At 39.6% G+C, this 27735-nt stretch overlaps 1 protein-coding gene across 3 annotated transcripts in view; it reads left to right on the forward strand.

Annotated features, from left to right (window-relative positions):
- Positions 1-596: 596 nt before the first annotated feature.
- Positions 597-27735, forward strand: part of GARRE1 (granule associated Rac and RHOG effector 1) — a 67728-nt gene continuing 40589 nt past the window's right edge. Inside the window, exon 1 of one of the 3 annotated variants that reach the window (XM_030512725.2) lies at positions 597-712. The gene's annotated coding sequence lies outside the window, so the exon portion shown is untranslated. Of the gene's footprint in view, positions 713-18863; positions 19090-20366; positions 20529-27735 lie in introns of those variants that run through there. The other 2 variants (XM_030512724.1, XM_030512726.1) reach the window with 2 other exon arrangements.

Below are 27735 nucleotides of genomic sequence, written 5' to 3' on the forward strand. Positions count from 1 at the left end.
AGGCCTGTTTCTGAACGATTCCCAAAGCCGGTAGCACAATGAAAATTATGTCCAAGGGATCAATCTGCGATAATTGTTGTGCATTTTACCTAATTCTCACATAAATCCATTTAACAGCAGTGTTGAATTCCGCAGTTTCTCCAGCCAGTGGTTTTGAATGGAAGAGGAATACCGCACTTCGCAGGTGACACTGGGGATCTCCATCACAAATTGCACTACTGACGAAGGACACTGCACCTGACCACACAACAAAGCAGTGAGAAACCTCGTTACTTTAACCAGATATGAAATATCCACTGATTATTTTTCTCCCTTCTCCCCTTCTCTTCTGCCCGGCCGTGCCTCACCCTCTGTCCCCTGTGCCCCTCACAGCCGGAGCCCGTCCCGGGCGGTCCCTGTCACCGCCTCAACGGGCCAACCCCGCCGCCCGCCGCCCCTCCCTTCATTCCCTCACGCCATCCGTGTCCCCGGCGGCCCCCCCGGCCCAGGGGTCCCGGTGCCGCCGCTGCCCGTTTCCTGCCCCACCGCCCCCTGCCCTTCCCTCATCCCTCCGCCGGCAGCCTCCCGCCCTCTCCCGCCTTCCCCTTCCCGCTGTCACTCGCGGCTCCGCCCGCCCCCTCGCCCGGCCCCTCCCCGGCGCCCGGCGGAGGAGCCGCCGTTTCCGGAGTACACAGAGCGGGGCTGGCGGCGCGGTGGGGGTTGTCGCGGGCAGGTGAGTGAGCGCCGCTACCGAGCCCCTGCTCCCGCCGGCCGACCTCTTCCCGGCCCCGCGGACAGGGCTTGTCCCCGCCCGCAGCCCCGCAGCCCCGCCGGCAGGGCCCTGGCGGTGCGAGGCACCGGGCTGGCATGGACGGCGTTACCGCCACTCCTCCCTCCTCGGGCGCCGAGGGGCACGGGGCGCGGAGCAGAGCTGCCAGCGCCCTGTGGCCCTCGGTGGAGCGCCCCTTGGGCCGTGGCGGGGGGCACCGGCAGGGGCTGGGAGGCGCCGCCTGTGGCGCCTCCGGGGAGCCCCGGCCGGCGGGAGGGCGGTGGCAGTGCCCCGGGGCGCGGCCCGGTGGTTGTCGCCGCGCTCCCTCAGCAGGGCCAGGCCGGGCCGGCTCTGTGGCGGCGGGGGCAGCCGCAGAGCGGGCGCCAGCCCGGGGCGGTGGCGAGGCTGCGGCCGCCCCCCGTCCCCCTCCCGTTCCCGTTCCCGCCGCCGTGACCCGAGTGCGGGCAGCCCGGGGAGCGCGGCTAGGACTGCGCCTGCGGGAATTCCTGCGCACCTTCCTGCTAAATAGTGACCGGCGGCCGCCCGGGGCGCTCGGCCCGCTGCGAGAGACCCCGCCGCGGGGGCCTCGCTTCAGGGCGGCGCGGCGCTGCCCGGCCCGCGCGGTGGGGCGACCCCGCTGTCTGTGCGGGCCTCCCGGGCGGTGCCGGCGGGACCTGCCGCGCGGGAGGGCTGTAGCATCGGGGTCCGGAAAGCACAGCTCGCCACGGTGCCCGCGGTGGGCTTTCTTCGCGCCCCCCGGCCCGAAGGCCTGCGGGCAGGAGTGTCTCCTTCTAGGCGGACACTGCAGTGGGCTGCGGTTGTACGGCTGTTTCACCTGATGTTGACTGGAAGTGCTGTTTGTTGTTATCTAGTCTTATGTTTAATGTGTTGTATCCTTATGGTAATTGCAAGCACAAGAGGATAGCTCATTTTGGGCTGTAGCTGAAAGCTTCACTATTATATCTTCTTTTTTCCTGCTTGAGGGGTTTTATTGTTTGAGTGGTGCAAATATATATTTGTCAGGTGGATGTTGGCTTAGAAATTTGAAAGGAGTTAAAAGATCTTGTTTGTTTTACGTGAGATTATAAACCTTGTTGCAGGTATAAATCGGCCACTGTTATTATTGGTTTTAGAGAGGAACAGATGTCTCTGAGTCCTGCAGAGTGGTGTATGTCAGGTGTGTGTAGTCGCGGTTCACTGCTTGGCTTTTCAGAGCCCCTTAGCCTGTGGCTCCAGAGGCACATCCGGCTGGCAAAAGGTTGAGGCTTGGTTCCCAAAATGGCACTGCATCTTGTAACTGCTGGTGTGGCTGTTGGATAATCTCAAATCGAGAGGTTGGGGAAAAGGTTGCTGTCGTTTTTAAAGCTTGATGTTCCTGTTTTCTTGACTCAGTCCTGTCTTGCAAGGGGGCAGTGGTGCTCTAGAGGAACTGTTGTTTTCTGTGGGCAATGGGCGGCTGAAGCTCCTGCAGAATGCTTCTCTTCCCTCACCTCTCTGAGGTATGTGTCTTGTGGCTCCTGGCCACATGAAGGTTTTGGTATGCAGCTCATGGAATCAGGAGTGTTGGCCAGTCTTGGTATGTTTACAGGTGCTATTTGTGTATCATGGGTATCAACACAATTTTGTGCTTGGCTGGAGCCATCTACTGGGAAACATTTCTACAGAAGATAAGCTGGACCCTTCTTCTGGAAAGAATTGCTGTTTTTCCAGTTCAAGACTTGTACAAGGTTTTGTTCTCATTCTTTATTTTCTGTTCTGTACTTTTCCCCCCTAGAAGGAAGGACTTTACTTAATCTGTGGTTGTGAAGGTGTGTTTCAGGTCAACATATGTGATTCTGGAGCTTTGCGGAACCTTTGGGGAGTAAGGAACTGTGTAGGAAGCAACACGGAGCCACTGCTTCCCATGGATCTTGTGGTACTGCTTCGTAAGTCAGTGCAAAGCATAAATCCTGTTGGTTTCTCATTCTGAAACAGGAGTTACTATGAGGTGTTAGGAAACTAGAAATTATGTATGTAGGGAATATTTTTCTAGTCAAAAGTCTTCTCTGAGACTCTGAAATAAATAGTCCTTCATAGAAAGTAATGTGAAAATACTTGCTACACACGTTTAAAAGACAGGTCTAGGTTTCTTCCACTTCTTCTGCGTCAACTTCCCCACTTCTTGCTGTTTATTACTTTTCAACACCTCTTCCCCAGAATACAAATGATGGCCAGTTTTATTTTGCAGCAAAATAACTGTATTTTTGCTGTACTATAAGTGGTATAAGTAAGCTTCCCTTTCCACCCTGAATTGACTGTAGTTTTAACTGCTGCCACTTGTCTCCTGTTACTCAAAACAGGATTATCAAGAGAAATCGTGCGGCTGGTTTTGTTTATATAGTAGTACTGTAATAGGAAAAGACTTGGTTCTTGGAACAATGAATACTGGTACACCAGAAATCCTGCTAATGATAGTGATTAATGGGTGCTGCTCAAAATAGCTATCACTGCTGATATGACTAATTGTGCTGTATGAAAAGAGCTCCTTTATTCTCAGTAATCTCAAGGTGTTTCTACAGTTTTGGATAAATGCCTGATCTGTGCAGACAGATAAATGCACAGTGAAATGTGGAACTTGCAGTGAAGTATGGCAATTCTTTAACGGCTTGCTGCTGTGCTGCAAAACCACTTGGGGCTGAAAATGAAGAATATCTTCTTGTGGTTACTGTAGGTAGATAGAATATTATTACTGGAATTGGATGTTAGCCAGAGCAACACCCTACGTGTTGCAAACAATGCCAGGGTATTGTCAGTAGCTACATAAGGGGTTTTATATCATACATGAAAGATGACATTTCCAGCAGCATGGGTAACCTCATCACAAAACATTGTGCTGGGGCTCGCTCAGAGGGCAACTGATTCTGCTAGGCTTGATAAAAATCTACAGTATAATCACGCTGGTCCTCCTAGAGCTTGGTGATATGTCTGGATTAGTGTTTCTTAACCTTCATTGGCCTTTGAGTAGCAACAATTTATTAGTAAGCTGCCATAGGCAGACTTGTGCTCCCCAGGCAATATTGTATTCCGGGTTCTGTTTAGATTTTGAATGTATTGTGGCTGAAACCAACACTAGAAGCATATATGAGAACTGCAGATCTAAACCAGAGAAGGTGCTGTTTCTTGGTATCTGTAAAAATCTGAAGGTCTGCTTGGTAGGATGAAAAAATATTTTGAAAGTTAAGCAGAATTTGTTAAAGATGGGTTCCAAACTCACTGAAAGGAGCTAGTAGCTGTGGTTTTTTGTGCCTCTGGCTTTGCCATGAGTTTCTTCTCTTCTGCTGTTTGTGTACCTCAAGATAATTTTATGGCAGGAGGGGTGTAGATGTTCATCCCTTCTGCCCCCAAAGAGACTATTAAGGGTTGTGTATGAGGAATAGGAGGCATTCATTTCACAAATACTGTTTTGAGGGTTAATTGCTGATTTGGTCTGATACGATCCCAGTCTCCTAGTGTTCTGTGAATAAACCATTTTGGTTCAGTCCTCGAATTTTGCCAAAACAATAATTAAAAAAAAATGTTTTTTTTTTTTCTTATGAAACTTCAAAAAGATGACATTGGTGTTAATGAGGTGTGTTTCCTCTTTGAAGTGTTTCTGACATGATAAGACATTATTTTGAGAACTGTGATTTTGAAATACCAATCTTGTCTTACTCTGCTGTAATTAATGAAGGTTAATGTTTTGAGAAGATAAATTTGGGGGATTGATCTGTCTGGTTCTATTAAGGCGATAAACTTTGCATCAGATCCAGTGATCTGAGTTGGAGTAGCCTTGGAGTACAAGGGAAAGAGGGGTGTGTGTGGGAAACAGCAGAATAGAGGGTCTAGAAATGCTGGTTAACTTTGAATAATGAAGAAAAACGGCTGAAAAGGAGAATGTGAAGTACTCCAGGTGTGGCGGAGGGAATCCTGAGATGTCTGTGGGTGAAGGTCAGTATGGATGTATCTGGTAGGCTTTCAGCATGTTCAAGAGCCTTTATAGCAAGTCAGACGTTTTTCCAGCTGTCGTATTGCATACCATTGGTGGTACATTGGCTTCAGTCTAATGATAACATATGGCAGCTTATCAGGGCAAGAACCTACTACAACTTTTTATTAAATCAAGTTTGATGTGGGATGTTCTAGGGCTTTGTTTCGAAGAACTGTTTTCACAAAGGAAATAAATGCTCTTCCTTCTAAGGAAAGCCCTCATAGGAAAACATGGTAGCACTGGTAGATAGAATTTTTGCTGTATTCACTAAAAAGCAGAACAAAAACTTTAAGAAGTTTTTGCTGTAAAGTGCCTGTCTGGTTTTTAAAATAAATGTTTACTGTGTGTGTTTTTACTGTAGGGTTACATCAGAGAAAATAATTCTTTAGGAGAAATCTTTACAATACCTCCATAAATTATGACCAATTCCTGCTTATATTTATAGTAAAATTTTCTCCTTAAAATGACTATTGCATATTCTCTCTTCTAGGCTAGCTAGATTTTCACTGTCTTGCAACAGAGCTGTACTACTTCTTTGTGGTCTTTGTTTCTTACTTTTCTAATAGTTTTCTGCTTTTTGAAGTGGTTAGGTGTTTTGGGTCAGTGGGACTCTCCTTGGTTTGTTTTATCTAGCCATGTTTCAGTGGGGTACTTGTCAGATGCTGAAGTCTTCTGGTAAGCATTTCTGACAATAGCATTGCAAAAGAGAGATTATTTGGAAAATTTCTACAGGGAAATCCATGTACCACCTTGTCAAACCCCTCTTCTCAGGTTTAGATGTTCTATTTTTGTTCTTTCCTGACACTACTTGTGTGTTGGTTAGTTCTAAGAAAACATGTCAGCTGGTTGTTTAATAACAGTATTTTAGGTGTGATTCTTGTTTAGTTGTGCACTCAAAGTTGACATTTAAATGGCACCGTCCAATTACAGAAAATTCCTCACAGGCTTTGTGCAGTGTACTCTGCAATCCAGGAATTGAACAATAATATTCAGCTTAAACAGGAAGAAAGGACTGTGGTGGACCTTTTCTCCACTTCTCCACAGGCATCCATGGTGTGATTCCTTCATGTGACAGTCATATAATGAAATCTATCATCTTTAATCCTGACAGTGACTGTTTTCAGTTTCCCAAATAGGCTACCTCACTGTGACGATTTGCTGTGTTTGTGAGTTTCTGGATGGTATCGGAAGTTCCTCTGGATTTACTGGGGTAAAAGTAGATCCTTTGAAGCATGTCGATGTGGTCTGTCTGATACCAGGATATTCAGAGCAATGTTCCTAGGTATTTCTTTTGTTTATGAAAGTTGATCTTCCTGCTCTTCGGTACAGATTACAGAATCTGTAATCTGTAATCAAGTGATTACAGATTTTCTGTAATACAGAACCATGCGTGTTCCCAGGATCACTCTACATGTGAGTTTTTTTTCAGGGCTTTGTTCTAACAATTGGCATTTCCTTCCAGCACCCCATACAGTTTTCATTAGCACATAAGTCTGATGACTGACTGTGCCTTAGAAGAACAGTTTAAGTCCAAGCACAAGAGCTTCCCTGGGGAAAGATAAAACACCTGAATATCTAGAGGTCACTTTCCAGAAAAATCTGGAGATCTTTTAAGTGTTGCTTCCTAAGGGTCTAAGTATAAAGTAATATTTTCAAATGTTCCTTAAAAATACTTAATTGACAATTTCATCCTGAAGAAGCTAGATGTTCTTTTTCTGTGGCCCAGCATATAACAGAAATGCTGAAAACCAGTGAAAGCTATAGTGACTAGAAAGGACAGACACAGGAATACCCTTCTTGTTGTTATAAGACTTTTCTTGTCTCTGCATCCTCACAACTTGAGTAAAAGACCAAGTATCTGAGGGCAAAGATCACTTAGGGTAAATGTAACTCTATGCCAGACTCCAAAAGATTTAAGGAATGTAACTTTTTATTGAGTATTTCAAAATTTTTCTCAGAATGTTATTTGCAAGTCTTGGACCAGATGGTATTATGTAGGAGAAGGAGAAAGAATGCAGGGAGGAAGAAGCTACCTAAAAATTTCATTCTTTCAGATCTATATGTTCTTCTGCATGCATATTGCAGGGTAACTTCAGTGTAGAATGAATTTGTCATCTCCAAATGCTCAGAAAAAAATCACATTTGTCAAATGAAGGTAAAAACAAAAGCAGTTTTTCATCATTTGTTAAAAGCACCTATGTTTAGTCCAAGATGGAAGGATCCTGAGGGTAGGAGATTTTTTTGGTAGGCGGGAAAAATAGCAATATGACCTGCTGTTGAGTGGACCGCGCTTAGTGGTCCAACCAGCAATGGAAGGCCAGGTGGTGTAGAATAGTGTTAACTAAAACGGTGCGAATATGTTGTTACAGAATCCAACTTCATCAGCGCTTGTTTCACAGATCCAGAATAAACTTTATTTAGCCTCTTACCAAAGACGTAGTTAGATATTGGTGATTTTTTGGCTAAGCAACACAGTTTGCAAATACTTAAATAAGGTAACAAGATATACCCTTTTTCCTACATGAGATGAATGTTTACAAGCAGATGATGTCATTGAGAATTATAATATGGCACTGAAAAGTAGGTCTACTGCTAAATACGTATGTATCATTTAAAAAAGCTAAAATCTTTAATTTATTAAATAAAAAGAAAAAAATGAAAAAAACCCCAGTAAGATTTGGTTGTGATTGTAATTTTGGTTTACTGAGTTTGGAGTAGTGCAGATGAAATCATCAAGACTGCCAAGTAGCCACTGTTGCCATCGGGAAAGCGGAGGTTTAAGTGGGTACTTGTACATTTTTCACCTACAGAGAGCAAACTGTGGGTGTACTTTGCTAACTCAAAGTGGAGGTCAGCTGAACTGTTTTTCTACTAATGTAGGTACACAAGTTATGAAACAAGCAAGGCTAAGGTTTTGGTAGTATTATAACTTGCAGTTTTGCTTTAGCTCTTTTTTGAAGAGAAGTTGCTGAAGTTTATGTATACAAGGGCAGGGTAGTTTAAGTAAAAATTGTATTTCCTAAATTAATGCAAGTGTAAGTGGACTTTAAATTCTGTGGCTTATTTTTCTTTAAAGACTTATGTGCTGATGAAAACTCTACTGGCTGCTGGAAGGAAATGCCAATTGTTAGAACAAAGCCCTGGAGAAAAAAAAGCATGTATAGCTGATCCTGGGAATATGCATGGTTCTGTATTAAAATGTTGTAAGAATCCTTACTCAAAGAACTTCCAGTCTTTCTGTCTGTCTTGTGTTGCTTTGAGGAAAAGAATGAAAACATTTTCTCTTTAGCAATCCTCTTAGATCTCATAATGAACTTCTTTGTCTAAACACTGCAATAATTTTCAGGGCAATGGATTGTGACGTCAAATTCAGCACTTTGACCTCATTTCAGGTTCAAAAGGGAGTGAGTTTTAGGGAAGTTGTTTTGTTACAACTTTGGTAATTGGTGAAATTTGCGTAAAATCTGGCCGCGAGTTTAACTTGGGTTTGTTCACAAGTTGTTCTTAGTAAAGGTATTCTACACATCCAAGTTATCAACCCTAATTTAAATGTTCGTGTAATATTTGTTCTTAAAACTGAAATAGTAACTTGGGTTATGGGACAGCAGATGGTCTAGTTGGACAGTCTTTGGTCAAGTGCACTTATCCATGTGGAAAAGTGGTACATCTGACCTGTGCTATTTTGAAATTAATCTATTACTTGGTTTTGTGGTCAGAAAAGATCCCAGTCTGATTAAGTGAAATCTATTGCTCTGCAGATGTTGCTGGACATGAGATGTGTTGAAAACCACTAATGATACATTTTTTGTTTTTATATAGGAATGTTACATTTTTGTGGTGATGGATTGGTATGGTAGAGTAAATCTGTAGTTGACAGCAAGATTTAGGGAAATGTTTTTTGGGAAAAGTGCATCTTCTTCCTTTGAAGACACAGCAGGAAAAGAGGTTGGTTGTGGTTTTGGTTTTTTCTTTTTTTCTTTTTCTTTGGGTTTTTTTTTTTTTGTTTTGGTTTTTTTTTTTAGTTTTAGTTTCTGGAACACTTGGGTTTTAGGAGCTCTGATTAGGATTGTCTGATACAGTCAGACAAATGAATAACAGAATAACAGACCGTGATTTGCCTTTTAATTATGTTTCCCCTGAACATGTATTAAAAGATTCTGCAAATATGACTGTTAAGCTTTGACTTGATGTGAAGTTGTGGTTTGTTTGTTCTTTTTCCTGAGACATTGACATTTTTATGGGCTTTTTTTAGCTTCACAGTGCAGCCAGTGGATGCTTTCCTCTGTCTGATGCAGTATATTGTTACCAATACTTTAGTTGCATCCTGAAACAGGAGAAAATTATGTAGTTGTCAGTGACTTTCCGCTTGAAGAGTCGCATCTGTGTTTCATTCTGAAATTGTTTTAGCAGTTTCTTTTAAAAAATTCTTGTGGTTTTAGAGAAATAATATATTGTTGTCTTTGCATAATGCTATTTGATTACATATATTCTGAAACATGAGTTCCTCATCTCTGCTGTGTTCTTTGTTTTTCACTGCACATTAAATCATATATCAAGAAAAACAAGGGTAAGTAGAGTTTATGGAAATTTTCTACGCTACATAATTACGCTGTTTTTCCTTTAACTTAAGGTTTTGTAGGTGATACAGTCCTCAATTACAAGTGTAGATGGGAAGGTATGCTGTACTTTGTTACAAAATGCTGTATTTTGATCCAGTTGTTCAGTGTGTTGAGGAATAAATTATAATATGAATGCAGGGCATATTGCACACTATGTATATGCAAAATATTTTTCTCTAAAATAAATTCTAATGTGAGCAAAGTTAAACTGGTGTAATTTGGAACAGTAGACTTGGAGCAAATATTACGCAACTAGATATGTGTGAATATTGATTATAGTACTTGGTAGCATGCAAAAAACCTGATCGTGCCTTAAAGCATTGTTGAGTTAGTGGATTTCTTATCCCTTATTTAGCTGTCTCTAAAGGTTTGTGTTGTGACGGTGTTTTTTCTTCTTTCTTTACATCATATCATTGACTTAAAACCTATAATTCATTGGCTTTCACTAGCTATCTGCCTTTGACAATGTAAGGTAGTTTGGCCAAAAGACGCTGTTGTGAGGGACATATTCTGTCTGAAATAGTCCAAGTCTGGTGATTTCAGAAGACCCACTTAATATGCTGAAAAAAGCAGGAAATAATAATTGCAGCTGTAGAATATACCTCAGAGAGGGGAAGCATTTGACAGGTTGACTTACATATACCCATATGTGTCCTCAAATGCAAGGTACCCTTGTCTTAGCTGTTGTATATTCTAGCACTGATAAGGCTTTCTGTATCTTTTAGGTAAGAAGTAATACCTTTGAAATTAGTGCTTTGTAGTTGATGTGAAGGGAAGAATTATTTTTTGTTTTCACTGGTAATTTTTTTTTTCTTTTATTTATTTTGTTTTATTTTTGTTCTAAAACTGCTTTACTGCTTTCTTCCATACAGAAGATACTACTTCAGCTGGGGCTGGTGGTAAGCAGTAGGTTGTGTGGCAGGTGCTTGAGCTTACTTACACTGACACTGGAATGCCTTTCCTTCTGCTTTCTTTTCTTGTTTGTTGTCTTTTCTCTGTTCAAAGGCTTTGATTTTTTCTTAAATACCTTCATATTGAAGACTGTAGTAAGAAACATAGCAAAGCAACTACTCACAGTCATGAATTCAATGAGTAATCATTAATATTGCTCAATGTAATATTTTAGAATTAACAAATAATTAGATAAAAAAACTTTTCACTTTCCATTTGTGCCAGATTTGAGATTGTTTTTCATAAGATAGCCAGATTTTTACAGCATTGGCATGTGGTAAAAATCTAGATGCCACAAGATTTTTCACTGATGCTTTTTCTTAAGTAGTTATGATCTAGGAGCTTAATAGTATATATTTTCTTGAGTAGTTATCTTCTAAGAGCTTACTAGTATAGGTTGCTTAATAAAACATCAAAATTGTTTTTCTTAGTAGTGAATAAGTACAACTTCTGACCAATAACAATCCATTGTCCAAAATATGGACAAAGAAATGTCTATGTAGATCGAGTTTACATGTTTCAACTTCAGAGGCAAAGCATGTCAGCAGAATCGCCTGAAAAATATGAAAAGCGGTCCATGGAATAATGCTTTATTCAGGACAGAGGATAATAACGTTAGCTATAAGAGGAGATGAGATTCTATTTTACAAGTGGCTGTACTGTTTAGAACAATTTGCTGATATGCATATAGTAACTCAAAAAGCTGTAGGATGCCTTACTAATAGTGTTTGAGAACCCTAAAATACAGTTTAATCTAACTTTTGAATATCATTATATTGTAAAGAAAACTATTGGTTTCATTGGCAAGCCCACAATTATCTAACTTTATTATGCTGCTGAATCCAGTCACTCTCCTTTTCTCCCTGTAATTATTTTCATTCTTTTACTAGTTTTGTTCTGCTTTACACTTAGTTCACTTTTAAAACTCTCCTATTTGCATGTATTACACCATGAGGATTGGAATGTTACCTGAAAGATGGGGAGAGGAATCTGCCATGCTAAAAATGCGAAAGATTTCGTATTGTTGCAAACTCAGTTTGGTATGAGTGTCAGCATCCATGCTGCTGACATGGCACTGTGTCACAGTGCTGACATGCTGACACAGTGTTGTGCACTGTTTGAACTCCCCTGCTGCACAGGAATACGTGAGTGGTAGTTGAGGATAAAAATCCCTTGATGTATCAAATAATACTCGTGACTGTGGTTAGTCCTAGTTCTGACTTCAGAACACACTGTTCCTAATAAAATAATAAAAGCAGAAAGTGGTATGGTCTGCTCCAGCTGCGTAGTGTTACCAGACACTTTGAAGGAAGGTAATTGTTGTATTTATTTCTAGAATGGTAATTTTGAGAAAATGACTCATTGAAATTCAACTCCTTTAATAAAGGAGAACATAAATCCTGTAGTATGCGTGTAACAGGTATTGCTAGGTATATGCAGGAAATATGTGTTTTGAATTACTTGTGGATAAAACCAAATATATAAATACCTTAGTGAGTACTAAAGATGTATGTCTAATACTGTGGTTTTTAAGCTTGCTGGAGTGAATCTGAAAGTGGGAAAAAGAAACTGAAAATAGGACCAATGTTAATGAATTGAAGGCAAGTAAGATATGTTTTCAGTGTTCAAAAGTTGCAGGTAAATACAAACTTGATATTATAACTTTTTTTTTTTTTTTAAATAAGATGCAGAAAATAAACATAGCATGCCTGTGTTTGTTCGTTGTAGTGTTCCCTGAGAGATTCCTACAGATATAGTGTGGTGAGGCACTGGCACAGGTTGCCCAAGGATGCTGTGCGTGCTCCATCCCTGGCAGTGTTCAAGGCCAGGTTGGACAGAGTCTTGGTTAACATGGTCTAGTGTAAGGTGCCTCTGCCCATGGCAGGGGGTTGGAACTAGATGATCTTAAGGTCCTTTCCAACCCAGAGCATTCTATGATTCTATATACATTGTAGGTTTATGCAGAATATAGAAATTGTACTTGCCTAATGGAATAACTCCAGATGTAGAGCAAGATCCTTACAAAGCCTTGGAAGGAATATCGGTAGTAGTAGTAGAAACAGAGTTTTCTAGGTTTTTTCCATGTAACACTTTGGAAAACAGAAATGGTACAATCCTTCCCACAAAAGTGTGTTAGTTATTGTGTTTGATTGTGCAGTAGTGATTGGTACTTTTTGCTGCCATCAGTAGTTCAGGAGCACAGTACATGAGTTAAGGTGTTTGTCAGGGAAAAAGCGTGAAAGAAGATGTAATATCAGTAGATAGAGAACATGGTATAGGATTACAGTGGAAGCTTGAGCCTGAGATCTTAGGGACTAGCAGCAGGGTTCTTTCCAAACAGTTAATTGTTCTGTGGGGGTCTATTACTGTGATGTATATCTTAAAGCAGATGCAAGGTGAATTTTTTGCCTATGTAAAAATTTCACACACCTTCTCCAGATGTGTGTAAGGGTTAGTTTCCATAATACTGATTATGGAGTAGGAGCAGGCATTGAGTTTTGTCCAAAAGCAGTCATAGCTGCTATATGACGCTCCCACTGGGGTTGGAAGAACTTCAAAGTAATGAGAATGTAGGAATGTCTTAGGTGAGATTTGTGTTCGAAGATAAGATCCCTGGTTGTGGTTCTTGAGAGGTGTTGATTTTCAGTGCTTGGCTTCTCACAGGAAGGTGGGTTTCACAGCAGGCTGCAGGCTCCCTTGGCAGAGAAGCTGCATGAGGACTCAATCAGATGTGTGGAGGCAGTTTATGGCAGGTCGCAGAGGCTCAGAAGGCACGTGTTGTCTATTTGACCACTAATTTTATCTTAAATGTAAAGCTTATGATATCTTGTTAATATTCTTGTATATCATGTTAATATACTTAATATTTAAAATGGAATTGTTAAATTATTTTTCTTTAAAGTAAGAACTGTGTTGTTAAATGCCAAACAAAACAATCAGCCAGTTTGATGATCAGCATTCATTTCTTTACATTTCAGTACTGACAGCAGTAGTAACAGCATTGCTGTTAGCACTATGATGACTTCACCTGGTGATACTGATGGGCTGTAAGTGCAAGGCATTATTTTACAGAAATCCTTCCCAGAATTTCCTTTCAGAAATTTTTTAAGAATCTCTAATTTTTGGTAAGCTTAGATGTTTTTTCAGATGTTCATTGAGTAATTTGAATGTTTCATATAAACTATCATATGTTAAAAGGGTTGTTTTAACTTAGTAGAATGTTTACTTCATGCTTTATCCAAAATTAAGGCACAAATTAGCATGCATCTCCAGCCTCCAGTTGTACTCCAGAAGCCCTTTCTATATGAAGGAAGGGTTTCAAAATGGTGTCAAGTGTGGATTTACTTTGGTACATACTTGATTTACGACCTGATCTAGTTGAAGATGTTCCTGCCCATGGCGGGGTGTTGGACTAGGTGACCTTTGAAGGTCCCTTCCAACCCAGACTATTCTATGATTCATTCATTATGACTAATGAAGAGTATTCTTACATAACTATAATCACCTATACTGTGTTCCTGCAAGTTTATGATAGATGGGAGTGGAAACAGTTTTGAAAAAGTAAAGACCTTAATACTGTCCTCAGTGAGGACTTCAGAATTGCTTCAGTAACTTTCATACGAAAGGCAGAGACTGTGGAAAAACATTTTAAAAATTATATTTACATCAACAATTACATTAGTTCTTTAATTATGTATTTTATGGACACCCACAGTAATGCTAAGTAAATATAATATTTTGACAGAGCTGGGTTGTTGGACAGTGGTTACGTGATACTGTTTTTCCATTTGAATAACAGTATCCTTTTGAAAACACACTTGCAAATATTTTCCTAGTGCTATGATAAATTTTTGTGGCTGTCATTCATTGACATGAGAATCTTAGTGAGGTTTCCTGAGATGTTTCTAGTCCTCATTTTGGGCTGGGGTGGAGAAGGTTTCAAATATTGACCCTTAAGACTCAGTGAAGGTACCTTTCAAAATATGTAGCATCCTTTTTTTGCTAAGGGAAAGACAGTCCTGACATTTCTGTTGACAATGTAAATTTTTATTTTTTAAAGTAAGAAAAGAAAGCATTGTTACTCACCCAGTAGCCACCTAGGAATGAATCTCATGTTGGGCTACTGCTGATTGCATGGCTCTCGTTAAGCTAACTTTTGCTTCCTAATATAAATTGATCTGATAAGTATGTTGATGAGATGACTCTTGACAGTTTCTCTATTTATTGTTTTCCAGTCACTTCAAAATCTGTCTCTGCTACCTTGAAAACTTCTTATACTTGTTTTTCTCTAGTCTGATTTATGTTCACTTACCTACTCTTATTCTTAATTGCTAGAGGCTGTCCTCCCACTTGCACTGTTCAATTTCTATGGACCTACCAATAAATTCAAATGATGCCCTGCTGAGAACAGGATGAAAGCTGAAGGAGTGGGAGAGAGAAAGTAGAACAAGCTAATGGTATTTGCTAGAACTGCCTGTGCAGACCATTGTGAAACAAGCTGTATTTATTGTAAAATATGTTGATAAGATGTATGTAAATTCAACAAAACATATTGTAACCCTTAGTGTCTTTCTTCAAGGATTGTTCCTCCTTTCCTAATTTTGCTGATGGAGTCCAGTTGTCCCATAACTGATTATATCTAAAAGATAGTTAGAAAGGAATTTTGCGAAGTACTAGAGGCAATTTCGTTGCTATTAGCATTCTAGCCTGACTGATAATTTTTTGACTGATCAGCAGAAAGTCATATCAGTATAGTTGGTCTTGTTTTGAAAGGCTAGCTACTAGCTTGGTGTAAGCATTATAAGTATTTTGGCATGTGGGTACATTGTAATTCCCTTTTTTATTCGCTTTTTTTTTTTTTTAAACTTTGTGTGTAAGTGAAGGCATTCACTAATGCACAGTGACCAAATCGGTTCCTCTCTGCAGGGTAAGCACACAGCCAGTGAACAGTGTCAGATGTTCCTCCACCCTCCGTGTTTTCTGGGACTGAAATAGCTTGTTTTGGGGTAGGCAGATGAGTGAGGCTGATGACACCACAGACATGTACTTGTAGCTGCGCAGCGCTGAGAGGGCATGGCTGTGTCAGGCTGCAACCTCCAGGCTTGGGACGCACGCTGGAAACTTCTTGTTTTCCAGCACATTGGAGACAGAAAGATCTTTTTTCGTTATTCAGGAGCTGTTCTGTATCAAAGTGCTTTTGTGGGAGAATTTGTGCACAGAGGAACGTTTTGCTGTAGCAATTGTACAAATTGTGTATAACTGATAAAAATATGAAAGAGGGCTATGGATAGTGCTAATTAATGACAAATATGAATTTTGCCATTGTGGCCTAGATGGACATCTGATTGACTCAGCCACTTCTATTTTGGTTTTGTTTGTGTAAGAAACATTACAGAATTGATGGCAAAGAAACATTTTATTGTTGCAAAAAACCAAACAAGTTTAAACAAAGTCTCTCTCATAAATAGATGGTGTCAGGTGAGAAGACTTCTTTTGTAGTAAACCCCTGTACTCTGTAAGACATGTCCACAGATACTTTCCAAGTTCACAGATACTCTCCAAGTATCAATAATCGCTGGAAGTTAATGCTTTGCTTTGCAAACTGCCCAGATGTACAGATCTGTTGTATTTTAAGGTCTTTATCTAAACCTTCTAACGAAAAAGGTTTTTCATTGCAGTGGAGTACTGACAATAGTGTTGAAAACCTCTTTCTCAGAGAAGGCTTTTAAAACCTATGTTGCATAAATACAGTATGTTTCCAATGCTCTTAAAAGTGTTGTAAAATTGTCCTCAATAAGAAACATATGGTTAGAAATTCTGACATACTCTGTGCTATCCTGACTGTAGGAAGCAGAGTTTGCAACATGGAGGATATTTAATTTAAAAAATGGGGATAAGGGTCATGAATTGTATGCTAGAAATAGAAAATAAGATTAGAGGTTATGTTTCAGGCATGGAGCTGTCTCGGGGGGAGGGGGGCGGAACAACAGAACAAGGTTACTTCAAGGTTTGAAGCCTGGTTGGGGGATGGGGAGAAGGGAGGAAATCCAACAGTGGCTAAAAATGGTGCCTGGGGGGGTTTGTAGTAATATATAAAGTAGAAATCACCTTGATCCTTAGTGTTGTGTATTGTAGCCTTAGCCTTCTTACCCTTACCATCCCTTGCTGGTGCCAGATTAGTCATGGGCAGTGCTTGTGCCAGTGGGGTGGTCCTGGCTGTCATCATGCCCTCTGCACAAACAGTCCTGATGGCTAAAAGGTCACTTTTTCTTAAGCTAATACTTAGGAAATATATTTGAAAGGGGTCTGGGCAGATCTGTAATAGATGCATCAGCTGGTATCGAAACATTGCTTAAATATATTTGGCATCTTTGCAGTGTCTTATGGCTGGCAGAACTTCACTGTGTCACAATTTCTGCAGCAGAAAGCTTTGTCAACGTAAGTTACTGGGAAGGAGTATCAGCATGGCTTAAATCACCTAAGCATCATTTAATGTAAGCCTAGTCTTTCATGTTAATAATAATTTTTAAGAATAATTGACACATCAGAAGATAGCACTTAAAATTTTAAATGTGTCTTTCCAGTCTTCATTTGTGAACAAAATTCAGCTCTGTTAATGAATATTCACAGATAGCATTGCATGGGTTTAATTAGGTATGAGTTAGGATCTTCCATGGATACATACATGTGCATATGGACTGTTGGCACTAGGTGCTTTGGGGGAAACACAGGTAAGTTTTCAGAAAGATCTAACAAATAATAGAAGTTTAAGCTTAAGTCTTCAGATTTGCTTATAGATGTTTGATTTTTACTGAATAGATTAATTAGATAATTTTAATTTTTTATGGATTAAAATATTACATCTATTTATCTTTCAAGATGTATTATACCACCATTGTATCCTTTGCAAATTTCTTGCACAACTCAGTGACCTGGTGACAAATCACGCTCATGATTGAGGGCTTAGTTGTTTACATAAAACTATCAGTACTTCTACATTCAGGATGTGGTAAGGTGGTCCGACTGTGCTTTGTATGTTGTAAAATAGAATTCGTAATTATTTAACAATAATTTTGTTGGGAGAGTTTTTGGTGAATAATTTTAACCAAAGAACAAGGCACTTTTTAAAAAGGAAAAATCACATTACACCAGTCAGAACAAGTCAGTATTTATCTGAACATCAGTTTGACTGTTGTATGCCTTTCCATGCCATATACTTAATGTAGCAGCTTAAAGCCGGAAGCTAGAAAAGATGTGTGTGCTGCTGAGACGTGCCAACAGAATTCCATGTATGCATTTGTTAGCAAGTAGCTCTTGTGTGAAGTTATTTATATTCTTTGGTAGCATCTACACTAGGTATAAAAAATATTTTACAAACATGTAGATCTATTTGTATTGGAAGAAATGAAACTTCATTGTTAAGAACATTAACCCTGGTTTCTAAAGAAGCAGGAAAACTGTAGTCTGTTTAAAATGTGAAAAATCTTTGCTTTTCTTAATAAAAGGAAAATAAGCTAGGCTTCCTAGGAATAACATATAAAATACAAAACCTAAGTAACGAATTGCTTTTAAACCCAGAAATTTCTTAGAGCTTTGTCAGTGTTAAAGAGTGGATGGAGAAGACCTGGAATTGCTCTAGTGTTCTTCAGCCTTCAGTCTGCAGCTATTTGATTTTAAGTTGACCTGTGGCCTATTTTGACATTTACATTGTGTGGACAAAAGGCAGCAAATTATTCTGTGGACTGAAATGGAAAGCAGGATTACTGGAGCAGCTAATAGAAGGTACTAGGTATTGGAGTCTCAAAGATCTAAGTTGTTGCCATTGTGGTAAAGGTGGGGTGGCACACAGAGGCTTTCTGAAGCAGGGCAAGAGGAAAATCCTTTTGTCTCTGGTGCTTACCTTGTGTTAGCACCAGTTGTTAATAGCATTTGCAGAAGATTGAGCAACTTGGGGAAGGATTTTTTTAGTTGTCTGCTGTGTAAAGCAGGCAGAACAACTAAGTGAAGGGCTAAGCTTGAAGGGGGAAATGTTAACAGTTGTCAAGATTGGGCTATATTTGGGGGTTGGAACTAGGTGATCTTTAAGGTCTCCTCTCTGACACAAACTACTGTTAATTTTTCCCCTTTTGATTTATATTAGAGATTTATAAACTGGACGGGTGCTGCATTGGTTCTTATAACTAATCATGTCGTGACTCCAACTATACAGGATGAGTTAGTGCTGTTTTAAAAATCTCATGTTTGTTTAATTAACTTATAAATTCTGGTCTTAATGAGGAGAGGAACACTGTGCCCAAAACACACAAACAGCTGTTTTCTATTTGAAAAAATGAGGAAAGGTAATGAAGTATACATGCTACTGCTTCTGCTTTTTTAATCTTTATGATCTAAAATTACTTGTCACCACAGTTCCTTCATCAGCTATAGAAATTAGTTCTACCTAATCTTAATAGAAAACAAAGATTTGTTAGAAACGAAACATTTTGACAGTTCCAGGAGTCTCCTGTTGCAAAGATCTAGTTCAAGAATGATTTTCAGAATTTGTTAAAACTATTCAGCTACTACTATTTATGAAATTGCTATTTACAATAATATTATATGATGCTTTTGGAGTATTATGTACACACTGATGTTTGGTTTTGTTATAGGAGGAAGACTGTTATTCACACTGGATTGCTCTGGTTTATTCATATCCTGTGACAGTGAATCAGATATTGCTGTCTATATACAGACTGAATTGCCAGCCAACTTTGAGTCCAAATATGGTAAACATAATTATATTCATTTGCTGTAAAAATATATTCTCCTTAGTTTAACATTTTCATGATTACAGTTTTCTGATAATTCCATAATTTTCAACATGAGAGGGATGTGAAAGGCCTAATCATCATGTCCCTCTTCAGTATAGAATATAGTTTGTTTTCCTGGGCAAAACTCCAGCTGTTCAGTGATGAATCTACTGCTACTCAAATACAGTAAGCCCATAAACCGTTCGGAAAGCCTATTCTCAGAATGCAGGAATTGTGGTAAAAGCACATGAATCTCTGTATTACCTAGATGACAAAGCTCATGGCTGCACTGTTACAAAAGAGTGAATATATGTGCTGATGTCTGTTTTCCTGGTAGGTACTCCTCTTTCCTATTTTTGGAAATGAAATCTGTGTCATTTCAGAATACTTAATACTTTTCAAGTAGGAGACTTTCAATGGATGAGTTGTGGGAGAAGGCAGACATTAAGATAGCCAAAGCTTCTACCACGTACTGAAGAGAATAAATACTAGTAAATACTGGATTAGATTTTAACTTCAGTCCCAAAGAAATACTATGGTAATACACTTTTAAGTGCAAAAAAGTGAATCATGTACATGTGGAAATACATGCTAATAGTAGCCACTTCATCTATATGAGTGGGCTAGGACTAGCATATTTAATGCAACTAGGAAAACACATTTGCAGGGCTTTTTCTTTCTCCCCTTTTTTTAGTGTAGTCTAGTATCAAGAGAATGTTGTAGATGTATTCTGTGACAAGTGTTGAGAATTCAGAAGCAGCATAGTAATTTGGGAAAGATTGTTGGTGTTGAGTTACTGCAAATGTTTTGAAAGCTTTCATCATCCTTGCTCCAAACAGGCTAAAAAAAAAAGGATGAAAAATCAAATAAAGGCTTGACAGGATTTTCTGTACATCATCTGTCTTATGTTTCTAGGACTCAAAACTTACCTACTATGAAGAGCTTTAAATCTGTAGATGATTATAATTTTTACTGCCTGGAAATACTGCGTTTGTGTAACACTACTGTAAGTGTGTACTGAGGCTACTCTGAGTTTGGGTTTTCTTTTTAAAGTTGCCTAGCATCACAAACTCAGTTAAAACAGTCTAGAAATTTGGTTTAGGGATATTTATTTCAGTGGGAAAATTCAAATGTATATGTGCTAATAAGTGTGAATACTGTGGCAATTGTGAAATGTAGCATCTATGTTTGCAAGAGCAGCAAAATGGCTGGAAGCCTTGTCAAGAAGTTAACAACTGATTCATCGACGAGGAAATGCTCCTGTTTCCAGAGCAGTTGTAAACAGTATGCCACTGTGATATCCTGCTTGCAATGATCACAAGTCGAGGTGAATAAGGAGTGAAAGTGGCCGTGCTGATTTAGACTTCAAAATTGATCCAACTCAACCTTCTTCATCCAGTGGGACTTACAAGCAGGTACTAGGGAAAGGCAAGCAGGATGAATTTGTGGGCTACACTCATTTAAAACTGTCTTCAGCATTTTACTGCATATAGGATTTCCTGAGCCTGTGGTTAGGCTATTTAGTAAGCCAAATGAGCCTCTCTGTAAGAAAGAGTGATAAGGAGACCACAACTGCATGCTAAATTTGAAGTGTGGGTGAACTGTGGATTTAGGCAGTTGCATAATTATGTCTGGTTTTCCGTGTGCTGCCGTGCCCTACCAAATTCTTTTGCTAATAATTTGTAACATCAGATTTAGCCTTCTGACTACCATTCAGCATCAGGCTGACATTTTAGCAAAACCAGTCAGTTGTAACACCAAGATCATTTTCCTGAGTGGTAATGATCAAGCCAGAGCCCATCATTTTGTGTGTGAAGCTAGGGTTGTTTTTCAGTGCATGAGTTGATAAATTTAACCGTAACGAATCGAGTCTCTTAATTTAGTCCCTCGTCCTGTAAAGTTATGCCACTCTGCATGTGTGTGTATATATATACACATATATATTAGTTCATGGGGTATGTCATGACTGAACGCTGTAGTATTTGACTTGGGCTCTTACTTGCACTTGTCTATCCAAGTCTCGTTTAAGGTATGATTTGTTTGAGGCAATGACAAGTTCCTCAGAAGACCCTCACTTTTGAAAGAAGACATACTGAAGGTAGCATTTATAGAATGTCCTTCAGTTACCTCCCTAAGTACTTTGCCAAAGGCTGGGAATTATTACCATTTTTCTAGGTGCAGAAGCTTTTTATGCAGTATTTGGGTCCATGGACAAATCATTTTAAGCCAGTGGGAAGAAAGCTGTACATAGAGCCCTCTGCTTGGTTTCTTCGTTTACACTGACTCAGCAGTAACTAAATTCTTCAAAGCAATATCCTAAACCTCTTCAGCAAATTTAAGTAGAAATTTTTAGCACACATATTAAAACGTATATTAAAAACCTCTCTTCCCAGTGAATGATACTGAGAAATATATACAACATTTTCTTATGCTGGAAAGCTCAATTCATGATTTAACAAGGAGATTTAATTCTCACCTGAGTATGTGAGAGATACCACTAACTTTACTGGAATTAATCATATGCTTAAGTCCATTTTTGAAGTGAGCCCAAAGGTTTAAGATGTCTGGTGTAGATTACAGCGTTGTACAGTTGTGGGGGGAGGATTTGTTTACTTATTTTTTTGTTGTTCTTTGTCATACTGTGTTCCCCCTCATGTGAAAGCTCGTCTTCTGCAGAAACATAGGAAATCATGATTTTTGTAGTTATTACAGGGTTTTTTTTAATGTTAAGTTTTAACAAGGAAATACCTTCCTAGACTCTTTGTGCTTACTGTATTTAAACATGAAACAGTAATCAGGAGTGACAGGTAATAGTCTAGCATAGGTCACTTCCTTACTGTAGCTTAGAAAGATCTTAAGTGCATATGTAATGCGCTGAGTGGGTTTGCAAGGAAAGACTTGGGAGGGGGCTTGCGGCGAGGAATTATCTCAAGTGGCCATAACTGGACCATGATGCACAAGCCCGACCAAGTAATATTCCTGTTCCATATATGGTTTAATTGAATATTTCTCTAGTTCAGCCTTTTCTTCTTGCCTTCCCTTCAGCAGGAAGTGACATGTGGCTGAGAAAGGCCATTTGTAGGAATAGATGTTAACTGATTCTCAGCAGCTCTCCCTCCCTTCCATGAAACCGTGCCTTCAGTTCTTCACTGCGTTTTGAAAAACAGTGTATTTTTTGCAGTGGCTGGCTTCCAGCGTGAGCAGGCGGCTCTTCCCAAGCAGTCTGCAAGTAGTGGCCAAGGTCAAAGAATTCTGTAGGTGATCTATTCTGAGAGGCAGAGCTGTGCCTTTTTTACAGAAAGCTTGTGCTGTTCATGGTCACTTTCGCTGTGGTCCCAGGAGCTGTTTCTTCATAGCATGTTTTACATCTTGGGTGAGAACAAGAGAGAGTGTGCTAGTGGCTGATGTTAAGTGCACCTTTTTCGAAGATGAGGGATGGACTCTTGGGTTTCCTGGCTGACAGTCACATTGCATGGGAATTTCTGAAGCTGTGTGCAAATGATTTGTTAGGCTACTGTATCAAAAGAATGGACATTTATTTTCTTTTCCTTCAGCTCCCTTTCAAAAGGGAACTGGTCCTGCTTTCAAAATAGATAACGTAAGCACCTATTGCCAGGAGAGGATTGAAACAGTGATCCTGATCTGACAGAGGCATCTATTTTTGACATTCAGGAAGGCACTCAAATCTGAAAGAAGGTCTGGTTTTATGCATTCTTTTCACCAACTTTTCCTTTTGCTGTCATGTCTTACTGCTGAGACTTGAGTTAGTACTGTTCGGTGTGTTGCATGTTTTACTTCAAACAAGATGTAAGAAGTCTCCTGTTGCACTGTAGGCTCTGCCATGAAAAAACCTAGCTCAGTACACTGACAACTCTGAACTTGATTCAGAGATACTTACCTTCCATGTGTGCTTCAGAGGGAGTGTAGTTACACAGTTCAGGGCTGTGGACTCCTTTTTGGGAGTGTTAAGGGCTGGAAGTAAGGTAGTCTAGTGCTGAGCAGCCAAGACCCTCAGTCCTTACCTAGCTCCAGAAATTTGATGTTCTTCATCCTTTACCAGTTCTCCCTGTTTCAAAATGGTTTTCACAACAGAGTCTTTGATGACTTGTTTTTTTGGGACAGGGCATGCTTGTAATTTAGAGCATCTAGCCTAGATGTTTCTCTAGAGTATTTTTCAGTGTAAGTGCAAAAGACACAAACTGGCATAAATAAATTAATAGTTTTGTTTTAAGGCAGGTCATTTTGAAGGGAAGAAAAGTCTAGACAAAGACATAAATTAGTTAAGAGGCTGTCTTAGGTAAATATTTCATCAGTGAAATTGGTCTTTGAGTTAATAAAACCAAGTTGCTAGAGCTTTCCACTTACGTTTAATGAATCTCTGTGCTTCTGTTTGTAATTGCTTCAGTGGTGAATGAGATCAGTTTCTGTATTAATAAGTTGGTGTGCTTAGATTTATATATATCTAAATGGGATGCTCAACTTGATTCTAGTTAAACTACGTGAACTACGTAGTCGCTATAGACTATGTGCTGTGAGCTGTGGTCCCCAGCTAGTGAGTGTAAAGACACTGTGGCTATTGACATGCACCTAACCCTGGAGTAGCCAGGAGAGCAGGCCAGAGCATGTGGAGTGCTGGTATTAGGAAGGAGAGACCCTGGCAGGAGGATGTTTCCAGCAGGAGCTTCATGGCTTCAGAAAGGTTTGGCTTGCCTACTTTTTTTGTTTTGTTTCTTTCCTCCAACTGTTCTGGGCAAGCAGCCAAAAAGGAATCCCAGTAAGCAATTCATGAGCTAACAAGAACTAAAATGATATTGGTAAAACAGGCTATTTCTGTCTCTCTTCCCTTTTCTCCCCCTGTCCTCCTCTAATAGATTTTTACAACTTGGATGACTAAAAACAAACAACTCCTCTGTAAAACCTCCAAAACTATACAGGAGATGCCCAGGTCTTCTAGTGGCTGCAGCCCATCCTGTTAGGAAGGCCTTGAAAAGCAAGGCTGTATTTCCTTTCTGGCTCTGTAGCCTGAGTACAGGCACTTGATGAGAAGCCATCGCTGTTTGGTGTTGGGTATTGTCTGCCCATCGGTTTTGCTCCCAGGACTGTGTGCTCTCCCTCCCGGTGCTCTTAGGCTACCGGGTTCTTGGTGTGTGCCTGCATCCTGACAGCTGTGTGCAGTGAGTTCTGGGAAACGGTAAGCCTTGTTTGCCCTGATGGTGAAGGTAATAATACTTGTCAGCTCCTGTAAAAGCACTTGCATGCTTTAAGTATTTCTGTTGTATTGGTAAGAAATTACAGGTGCAAAATAACTTAGCTGATGTCAGAGATTAATGTATGTTTTCTGCCAGTCAGCATAGCATTACTTGGAGATGGCTGTTCTTGTCGACTGAAAAGTTTAATTTTTCAGAACATAGTTTCAGCTCTTGTATTATTCTGAAGACTTTTATGTCCAAGATAAAAAATAAAACAAATTTTAAAAGCCCCCCACACTTAATTTTATGCATTTTCTCTTTATGGATGGATTGAATTTATTATACGGTTGTCATTCTGACAGCAATTTTAATATTAATAGGTGTGGTGTATTAATTGAGAGTGTTGGAGATATAGTGGAAGTCAGAATTTAATTTCTCAGGTTGAGATTTGTTACTGAAATTCTAATAGTCTTTTTATTGAATATCTGGTATGTGGATTCCAATTTCTAGTATTTTTGAATGGATATGTTTTGTAAATGCTAAACATAACTCTAGAGCTGCAGATATAATTCATCTTTAGTTTGGAGTAGTATAAAATGAATCAACTCCCAGTTAAAAATCCATAGAATACTATATTGATGTCTGTCTGAAAATTCCTGTCTAAAAGTAGTTGGGACTATTTGACTGTTTTTTCTTAACTTGTTTATTTATGAGGCTCCTGAAACGTTTATTTGGAGGAGCTTCCACCATCTGTCTTAGTTCACTTGTATTCTTACCTACAGTTAGTAGCCTAGATGATAAGCAAGAAATAACCTCTTACACCACACACAGCCTGTGGCTTTTCCCTTCAGATGAAGATTTTTTTGTTTTAATGGCTCATTGGTGCCTTGAGCACACTGGAACAATCCACAAGGCCCCTATCTGAGACTAACTTTCCATTTCTCCTGTTTTGTGTCTGTGTCTGTGCTTCCGCACAGACTGCTGGTTTGAAACCTTTTTATGGTTGGGCCCCTCAGTGCTGCCTTCTCTGCAATCCCTTGGTGTTGCCTCTTCCATCCTTGCTATCATCATCTTGCCAGTGTGGGGCTCAAGGTGAGCACAGCAGCAGAGCCTGCCATGTGATACACTGCTGGATATCATTCCCAGGCTGGGGTCCCTGCTTTAGGCTGCTGGGTTTCCTTGGCCAGGATGTTGGTATTGCATTGTGAGGTGCTGATACAGAAATGGATGTTGCTTGTGCCTTGGCTGGTAACTTTTTTTAAGTTCTGAGTCAGCTAGTGGTGGGAACAGTGGGAGAGTGGTCTTCAGGAAGCAGTGAATGGGCTTCCCCATCCGTTCTGCTCCCAGTTTGCTATTTATATGTCAAAGACTCTTTGGGATATTTTTATTTTGTTAAGGTATCCATGTTTGTTCTTTGGCTGGCCTGGCCAGATGGTGGATGTGGTGCACACGTTAGTGACAGCAGAACTTGAAGGTACCTTTTGGATTTGCACAAGATTTGTGTAACTAAATGTGGGAGGGAATTAGTGTGTTCTTGACAGGAAGCCCTTGGCTCTAGCAGCCTGCTGGCCTTTTGGCCTTGCAGTAGACTTTCTTTGTTCAGGCTTTTTCCTGGTAAGCAGTCTGGCTGTTCTGGGTTGTTTCTTTTGGAGTTACTTTTTTTTTTAGACATTAATTGAATTTAGTTGCTTTCATGTTTGATTGTTTTACATGAATGGTGCTTGCAGTGCTAAGTTCATCCTGGAATCTGTATCTCATAAAATTAAAATCAACATACAATATCTGGAAATGTTACTTTCAAAAGATTTATCTCAAGTATTTCGGATCATCTTACTCATTTATGCATGTTCACTGAAAAGAACAGGATTCACAAAGAATACCTTTGCAAGCAGTTTTTAAAATTGGGATCAGAAACCTTTTTAAAGGGTTTTTTTTTATTATTGTTTTTTGGTTTTTTGTTTTTTTTTCTTTTGTCAAAACCATTTTAGCTGGTGTGGCCTGCAAAGCATTCATGTAGATGGTAAATGAAGTTGTCGGAAAGGAATTTGACAGCATAGGTAACTGTGTAACTAAACTACCTAGTGATAGACTTGCACATTTTACTCACTACTTCCTCTGCTCAATTTCCTGTGTTGATTCAGGAAGAAAGTTGCCTTCTCTGCTGGCAGGGTAATCCCAAAAGTCTCAGATGGGGATTAGATCCCTTTTTGGTGGTCCAAAACAGAAACTGGGAGGTGCCAAATTCCATTTGCCTGAAAGTCTTCCCTGTTAGTTTATGTCTCTTGCAATCAGTGAAGTTGGAGAAAATGCTTTTGATTTTTTTGGGAAGTTTCTAAGCAAAAAAATTTTGGCTGTTACATTTAAAAACCAGTAGTGAACTTGGTTCACATACACATTCACTTTAATGCAGTTTCTGTTCCCTCTATGCAAGTGTGGCCATTTTTTAGAGCAACTCATGGAGGTGCCTTCTTGATTCTCTGTGGAAGTTCAAATAGTTCAAACTAGTAGCAGTTAACTATGGCACTATCTCCTTAAAGTGAGAATATAAACAATGTGCTGAGCCTTCTCAGTAGCGTTTTACAGCTTTCAACAGGCTAGTGTTCAGTGTGGAGTTTGTTCTTATATATTCTATTTATGATGTTTAATAGTACATGAGCAACGCTGCTTTGGTCTTGATTACATAAAGGAAGGAATAAAATTTACTAGTGGTATGCTAGCTTTTTTGGTACTTTCTACACTTGATTTCTGTGAATATTTCTGTTTTCTGCAAGTAAGTACAAGCTGAAGGTTTATATTTTGGACTGATAACATGCTCTTGTATCACTAGAATGAAACATTATTATTATTTTTTCTAATATGATGAGTTACATTAGCATAAAATTCATGTAGTTGCAATATGGAGCCCCAACTTTTAATCCGTGCACCAAGAGCAGTGGGGGGACCATAGCATTGGGGAAGGGAGGAGAAAGCGTGTGATTCTCTGTGTCACTTTGTCAGGAAAAGATGCAAAAGGAAGAGTATTTATTTTGTACGTAGCATGTTGGAGATCTCATTATGGAAAGTTTAAGACATGTAGCATCAGCCACGTGCCTAGCGTTGAGAATTGTAGCTTTCCTCTCTTGAAGCAAGTATCTCTTTAGATGCTGGAGATATAAGCTGTCCTCTTTAGGCCTTTGTATTCACTTTACTACAAGGGAGTATTGAAGAATTGAATAAGTACCTGCAGATTTGACTATGAAATTATCTAGAAGCAAAACACAATGATTTATTACATTTGTTTATAGCTGTAGCAAATACCAAAACACCATTTTTTTTCTGTTCATTGCATTCATGTTCTTTTAAGATGTAGCAGTTTTATGTATTACCTAAATATCAGACCATTTCAGATGATTAGTTCAGTGTCTTAGTTTGATCCTGAAAGGCTTCATGTGTA

This window comes from Strigops habroptila, chromosome Z (genome assembly GCF_004027225.2).
Source record: "Strigops habroptila isolate Jane chromosome Z, bStrHab1.2.pri, whole genome shotgun sequence".
In the NCBI taxonomy this organism is placed as follows: Eukaryota; Metazoa; Chordata; class Aves; order Psittaciformes; family Psittacidae; genus Strigops; species Strigops habroptila.